The sequence below is a fragment of the Enhydra lutris genome, unplaced genomic scaffold (assembly GCF_002288905.1).
Source record: "Enhydra lutris kenyoni isolate GAN:26980312 unplaced genomic scaffold, ASM228890v2 scaffoldscaffold5, whole genome shotgun sequence".
In the NCBI taxonomy this organism is placed as follows: domain Eukaryota; kingdom Metazoa; phylum Chordata; class Mammalia; order Carnivora; family Mustelidae; genus Enhydra; species Enhydra lutris.
This window is the reverse complement of record NW_019154089.1, coordinates 36,190,048-36,198,192: the sequence shown is the minus strand read 5'-3', so window position 1 is coordinate 36,198,192 and position 8,145 is coordinate 36,190,048.

Here is an 8,145-nt window from a genome sequence, read left to right as displayed (position 1 = left end):
TTCCACATTAAATAATACTATTTTCTTCTACTTAACACAAAATATGTCATTCAAGAATTTAAAACTAATATTATATGTCAACCATACTTCAATTAAAAAATTTCAGAAGTCTAAAATAAAAACTTCTTTCTGTTGATTGCTATACATATGTGTGTGTATATATATACACACATATATATGTATGTATATATGTATGTGTGTATATATACACATATATTTGTATGTGTGTATATATACACATATATTTGTATGTGTGTATATATACACATATATTTGTATGTGTATATATACACACATATATTTTACTTCTGATTTTTGATCAATGAAAGAATATGACAATGTATTATTATTGTTCGTACATACATATGATATAGGTATACGAGAATGAGTGGAAGAAAATAGCCACATCTTCTTACAACATTCACTCTGGTTTAAATAATTGTTTTCAGTGACTAAATTACCCTCTTCTTACATACTGTTATTGTCTTCCCTAATTAAAGACCTAATGCTCAGTATCAGGGTGCAACTCTATTTGGAGATAGGGCTTCTAAAGTGCAGTGACATTAAAATGAGGCCACGAGGTTGGCCCTACTCCAATCTGACTGGTGTCCTTATAAGAGGAGATTAGGACACTAGGGATTCAGGTGCATAGAGGAAAGACCCTGTGAAGAGACAGCAGGAGGGTGACCTCAGAGGGAACCAGCCGTTCTGGCACCTTGATCTTGGGCTTCTATTCTCCAGAAGTGTTTGAAAACAAATTTCTGTTTCTTAAGCTACCCAGTTTTTGGCATTTTGTTATGGCAGCCCTAGCAAACTAATACACATGCTACTGCTTTTTTTCATTGGATTACTTCATAAAGTGGGAGATACAAATTATAAGTACTCCATAACCCAACAATATGATGTGGGTTCATTGTACTGTGCACCTTTTCTGTCTATTTGGCATTTCCTAATTCACCTTTTGATAGAATAGTAAGAAATACTTTAATAAGGATTTTAGAATTCAGAAATGTAGGGATTTTTTTCCAGAGAGAATCATTCATTTTTATTTTATTTTTTAAAGATTTTATTTTTTTGACAGAGAGAGAGAGAGAGAGCACAAGAGGGGAAGGAGCAGCTAGAGGGAGAGGGAGAAGCAGGCCTCCTGCTGAGCAGAGAGCCCAATGAGGGGCTTGATTCCAGGACCCTGAGATCATGACCTGAGCCGAAGGCAGATGCTTAACTGACTGAGCCACTCAGGCACCCCAGAGAATCATTCATTTTTAAAAATTAAACTTGTGGAGATATCCTGCAAATTCACATATGACTATCTATGGTATTAGAAATCTACTTGTTCCTTATTTATTAATTAAAGATGGAGCTTCATTCTTTGGAAGTGAGTTTTAACAGAGATTTAGGAGTACAGACAGGAAACATACAGAAGGTGTTGGGAGAGCTCTCGTTCCGGAGCCAGCTAGATCTAGATTCTGGATTTGTTTCGAGCCTCATATTCTCTTTGGTGAATTAGAATAGTGTCATGATTTCTTGGGCCAGTGCAAGGATTATACATGTATGTATGGTGCTCACAAGATGTTAGCTATTTTTGTATTTTCCAAGGGTATAATTAGAGTTCCTATTGTAATTAAACAGATAAGGAAACGATTCACTGTGATCAGGGCTTTGATGGAAGGGATAGGTCTGTGGCGGGGGTGCATGTATCATTCTGTTTCATTCTCACAAGGGTGTGCCACTGGAATGACTGCCCTGCCTCCTTCCTGTATTAAGCCACTTTGTTTAGGGGTCGCTTCTAGAAGTGTACTGCTAATGTAACAAAAACTAAGTTAGGTAACATTGGCCTAATACTGGGGCAGAGAGAAAACTGATGTCAGAGCCTGGAAAGATGGTGACCAACTGGCAAAACATACGATAAAATTGCCTTCCTCTACTTAAGCCTACTGTGCTGACACCTCAATATTAGAAAACAGAATATTGGTAAGATTTGCTGACTGATATTAGCTGCCTTTGGCAAACGATTACAAGAAAGAGATCATCTCGGGCAAAATATTATGAAATGAAAGCAAATAGAGTTCAGACATTTGGAGTCTTACAGAGTTAAAAAAAAAAAAACAAACAAACCAACTATCCTAGACTTCAAGTAATAAGAGAGTGATTTAAAATACTTTATTTTCTTTATTTTTTCTTTAATATTCTTTAAATAGTCTTCACACCCAGCGTGGAGCCCAACATGGGGCTTGAACTCGCAACACTGAGATCAAGACCTGAGCTGAGATCAAGAGTTGGACACCCAACGGATTGAGCCAACCACACACCCCTAAAAGACTTTAAATATCAACAACCTGATAAATCTTTTCAGTGAAATAAAGGGACTCAGAAAAAAGATCCTATTAAGGGTCTGAAATCTCCTCCAAGTCTGATATCCTCAAAGGAGAGCCACATATACCAATCTGGCTCCATGTTACAGTAGCTCAATTTTAGTTAGCTGCAGCTGAGAAGACTGGGGCTTCCATGCCCAACCTATACCCTGCTTGTACAGCAGAGGCTCTGCCTAAGGCAAGGAAAGCCAAGGACACTGGGATCCTGATTCCATCCCAACCAACATGCTTTAGTTTGTAGGGCCGATGTTTCATGCCAGGGAGCAAGATGAAAGGATAGCAAGCTATCATTCTCCCAGGTCCCACTTACAGAGCAGAGGTTCTGTCCTGGAAGGAGTGACTTAAAAAGACCTTGGGCTCCCATTTCTCCTCCCAAATCCCACTGGTTGGGTGGAGTTTCCATGCCAAGAGGAGAAGCCAAGAAGTCTCCACAGCTCCACTTGTAGGGTAGATGTGTCACTCCGGGAAAAATTGGCTGCTCCTTCCAGCTCTTCTATTGCACTGGAGCCATGAGACATCTGTCCAAAGGGAGAGACAAGAAGGGAGGGCGGCAGCTCCACAGAAGGAGCTGCCTTTATTTGGTACAAAGTGGGAGGAATGTGTGACTTAGACATTGGTGAAAATAGATACCTTATTTGTAAACAATTATAACTCTACTAGTTCTATAAAACAAGTAACAACAAATGAAATGGCAGGCCATCCAGAAGTTTAACAGAAAGAACCAGGGAAATAGCTAAAAAGTGCCCTGCACAGTCGTAGTTACAGTAATCCATCTGGAAGGCTGTACGCCTGTCTAGGTATCACGTACACATCAAGGACAGACCAGACAGGCACTTGGAAAGGTGCTAGTCACTGTTAGACATGGGGCAGGCTTGAGAGAATTCCCCAAGTCATACACAGATCTATGAACATGGAGTGGAAGCCTTACTGGCTCATGGGGCTTAAGCACAACCTCTGATTGATCAGTGGCTGGACACTACAGTTTTTGAGCCGGGGTGACTTCTAGGAAGCCCGTGGGGAAACTGAGCACTGACCTCAGACATGACACACTGTTGGGGAAAACGGATTCCACAGAAACTAGTCCAGGGAAGCCAGGAAGCCAACTAACAAAATTAACAAAACAGAGTGACATCGATGAGCCCTGAGAGGGATGTATCAGAATCCAAAGTTGCCACACCAACCTTTGTTATCTCAAAAACTGAGATGCACAGAAACAGAGTACTGTCACTCTCGATACAGGAGAAACAATGGCAATTGAAACTACTTTGAGGAGGCCCAAACTTTGAACTTACATGGCAAAGACTCCAAAGAAGCTCTTAAGAGTTCCAAAAAGCTAAAGGAAATTATGTTTATGACAGGAATGCATCAAATAGAGAATATCAGTAGGTAAACATCATTTGAAAGAGCCAAGTAGAAGTTCTGGCATTGAGGGGCGCCTGGGTGGCTCAGTACAGTGACTGCCTTCAGCTCAGGTCATGATCCTGGAGTCCCGGGATCGAGTCCCACATCGGGCTCCCAGCTCCACAGGGAGTCTGCTTCTCCCTCTGACCTTCTCCTCGCTCATGCTCTCTCTCACTGTCTGTATCTCAAATAAATAAAAAAAATATTAAAAAAAAAAAAAAAAAAAAAAGATCAGCCCGCTGCCGGAAATGCTTCTTCCGGCGGTCAACAGCCTTTAAAAAAAAAAAAAAAAGAAGTTCTGGCATTGAAAGGTAACAGTACCTGAAATGGAGATTCACTCTAAGGGCTCAACAGTCAATTTAAGCTGGCAGAAGAATCAGTAAGTTTGAAGCTAGATCGTTAGTATACATTCTGAGAACAGAAGGGGAAAAAAGAACAAAGAATAATTAACCGAGCAGCCTTCTGGTTTCTTGTCTGACATAGAAAACTCTGGGAAGTTGTCAGTCCCAGTTTTTTACAACAAGGAAAACAGTCTCAACAAACTGGAAATCAGCAATTCCTCTTGATCTTGCAAAGAATTGAGGTCACAGACAAAGGACTGCTGTGAATACTAGCCAGGAAGGCAGATACTGGGAGGTTATACGGGGGTGGGGGATGGCTAAGGAGTATAGTATAACTTTCTGAGGGGATGGTGACCCATGTCTGTGCATGCATTGAAACCCTTGAATTATATAGTTTGAATGGGTGAATTGTATGATATATGAACTGTATCTCCATAAATCTGCTTTTAAAAATTGAGCTGCTGGGTCTTTAACATAAAGAGATGTATTTTACAATACAAAGTAGAAGCAAAGAAAAGTTATGAGAAAGTAAGGAAGTATTTGTGTGTCCTTTCTTCTCTTGGTTTCTTCAAAAGATGTGAAATTATGTAAAGCAACAATTACAACACTATGTTGTTGGGTTTTAACATATAGAGACATGTGAAAACAATAGCATAAAGTGGGTCAAGTGTGGCAAATTTTCCATATATCTTGGAATTAATATCAATCTGAAGGATATTATGACAAATTAAGAGATACTGTCCAAGCCCTAGAGCAAACACTGAGGAAATAACAAATAGTTTAAAAATCAATAGAAACTCTGCCCCCAAGAATGGAGAGCATAACTTTTTAGTCCTTAGGTGTGTGCTGGGCATAGTGACCTCCAAAGTGGATAGTGTAGAAAGAGAGGGGAAAAGAATAATTTACAGTGGAGAAGCATGACAAACACTACCTCAGACACATGATCAGTGTTGATAACAACACTGCTAAGTCATGTTGATACCAGGTACCCTTGCTATAAGATGATGAAATGGCTCTTAGCCTCTGTCATCTTCCTCCCTAAAACACAGAACTGCAATCTAAGCATGAGATAAGTATCAGAAAAATCTCAAGAGGGACATTCTACAAAGTACCTGACCAGTCCTTCTCAAATCTGTCAAGGTTATAAAAACAAGGAAAGTCAGAGAAACTGCCTCAGCCAAGAGGAGCTTAAGTAGACATGATGACTAAATGTAATGTAGTATCCTAGAGGGAATCCCAGAACAGAAAAAGGACATCCGATAAAAGCTAAAGAAATTTGAGTAAAGCATGGACTTTAGTTCATTATAATGTATCAGCTTTCATTCATTTATTATAACAAATGTTCCATAGAATGTAATATGTTAATAAGAATGTAATTTGAACCTAGTGGCCAATAGATTATTTCTCTTTCTAAACTACTTCAGATAATGGAATCAACAGAATGTAACATCCTGACTATCATCCTACATACTAGAGAATCCACAAATGCTACCCACATTTGATTCCACAAATGGAATATCCATTTCCAATATCCAATATCCATATATCCATGATTCCACAAATGGAATCATCCACTAGAAGTTCTTGAGAAAGCCCTGTGATGTGGAACAAAATTTAGAACCAACATGGTAGAGTAAGAGGTTTCCGCCTCCTTCTTTTTTCTTTAATAGAAATTACTTGGGGAGCATCCTGACACCTCCCCCTACCAGGGCATGATGGGAAAAGACAGAGTTGGGAGGATTGGAAAACTTCCTGTGTATGAAGATTTGAGTGCAGTCTACCTGGAGAAGAAGATGGCGAGAAGAATGACATGAATGACATGAAGTCTGAGTAACGCTCTGAAGGAGGGATGTCCAAAGTGTAGGATGATGTGTCTAGGTGAGATGCATGAGGGAAAAGGGCTTTCTACAATGTATTTCTGTTGGGTTCACAGATGGAATACATATGTGAATGGGGGGAGGGTAGGGGAAATGGGCAGGATGGGTACCATACGTCTGGGATGAGAGTGATTTTAGAAACATTTTGAAGCCCTGAGTCTTATCCTCTGTTCACCTCACAAAACAGCAAATTCCTTTGGGTAAGAAACCCTGATGAAAGACCCAGACCTCCATCTCATTCTCTCCCAGGTGACTGGTTTTTCCTTCTGTCCCTGGTTGGCTGCAAGACAGAATTCTTTTGGGTTCTCTCCTCTTTTGGGGAGTTAGACCATCATCCAGCATTGGTCCTTGAGAAGAGTTACTATCTTGTATGCTGATATGGGTTCCTTGTAAGGACATGTTGACCACTCCATCCATATTTGCATCTTTCTCCACAAACACATCTGAGCCTAGTGGCCAATAGACTATTTCTCTTTCTTAAAAAAACGTATCCAGGGTATTTTTCAGTGTTGTCTCTCCTCACTGGAACTTTCCTGCCTTATTGAGCATAAGGATGGTTTTTGTGGCTGTCTTCTTCTTACAAGGTAGGTCACATAGACCCACAGGTGGCCTGTGTTTACTTTCTTTAAGAAGATATCACTTGACTTGGGGGTGCCTGTGTGGCTCAGTGGGTTAAGCCTCTGCCTTCAGCTCAGGTATGATCTCAGGCTCCTGGGATTGAGCCCTGCATTGGACTCTCTGCTCAGCAGGGATCCTGCTTCCCCCCACCCTCTCTGCCTGCCTCTCTGCCTACTTGTGATCTCTCTGTGTCAAATAAATAAATAAAATCATTTTTTTAAAAAAGAAGAAGAGGAAGATATCACTTGGCTTGGGAATACCAGCTAGCCATGTCTGAAATCCCAAACACAGGAGATCAGAGAAGAGGGTGAGCCTGCCTATAACTACCTTGACCACTAAACAACCAATGGATTAAAATTTTAAAACCATAGAACCATGGGAACAGAGTCACAGAATTTTGGATCCAGTGGTACTAAAAAGTTCATGTAATCTAACAATTTAACAAGAAAAAAAATTATCATTTACTGAGTAGAAGTTTTTGGCCATATGGCTTTTTTTTTTTTTTTTGAACCTAAACACACAAGACAAGTATAGTCATACCTTCTTGGTTGCCTGATAAAAGCGTAAAATAAACCCAAAACCCTGATGTACCAGAGGCTATGGGGAAAAGGAAGATTATTTGATCAGGAGAGTCAGAAGCGTTTACTGGATCAGGGTTTGAAGGTGATGGAAGTGAAAAATGGAAGGTGCATGAGGTGGAGTGGGGAGATCGAGACTACTACTTCCTTTATTTTTTCTCCTGAAATTCTTCATTATTAAGACTTGCATTCACCTGCCTTTGGTTTTAACATATAAGTTACAAAATTTAACACAGATATAAAAGCTGCTACTTCTGAAATCAAGTTCTTATAATGCCCAGTCAATGACAGCTCACCTGGCATATCTTCATAACCTTGCATAAGACAATAGATGCTTAAATATGACACCAAAAGCATAAGCAACAAAGTTAAAAAAAAAAAAAAGATGAGTTGGATATCATAAAAAAAAAAAAACTTTATCCTTCAGAGGACACTATCAAGAAACCAAGTAAATATGGAACAAAATTTTGGAAAATTATGTAGATGATAAAGGACTTATAATTAGAATATATAGAGTTCCTACTGAAAAGAAAAATAACCCAACTTAAAAGTAGACATTTCTCCAAAGAAGACATACAAATGGCTAACAGACAAATGAAAAAGTGTTCATCATCATTAGCCATCAGGGAGATTTAATTCAAAACCACATTGAGATACCACCTTACACCAGTTAGAATCTAACACCAGTTAGAATGGCCAAAATCAACAAGGCAGTAAACAACAAGTGTTGGAGGATGTGGAGAAAGGGGATCCCTCTTACACTGTTGGTGGGAATGTAAGTTGGTGCAGTCACTTTGGAAAACAGTGTGGAGATTCCTTAAGATTTTAAAAATAGAACTACTCTATGACCCAGCAATTGCACTACTAGGTATTTACCCCAAAGATACAGATGTAGTGAAAAGAAGGGCCATCTGTACCCCAATGTTCATAGCAGCAATGGCCATAGTCACCAAACTAT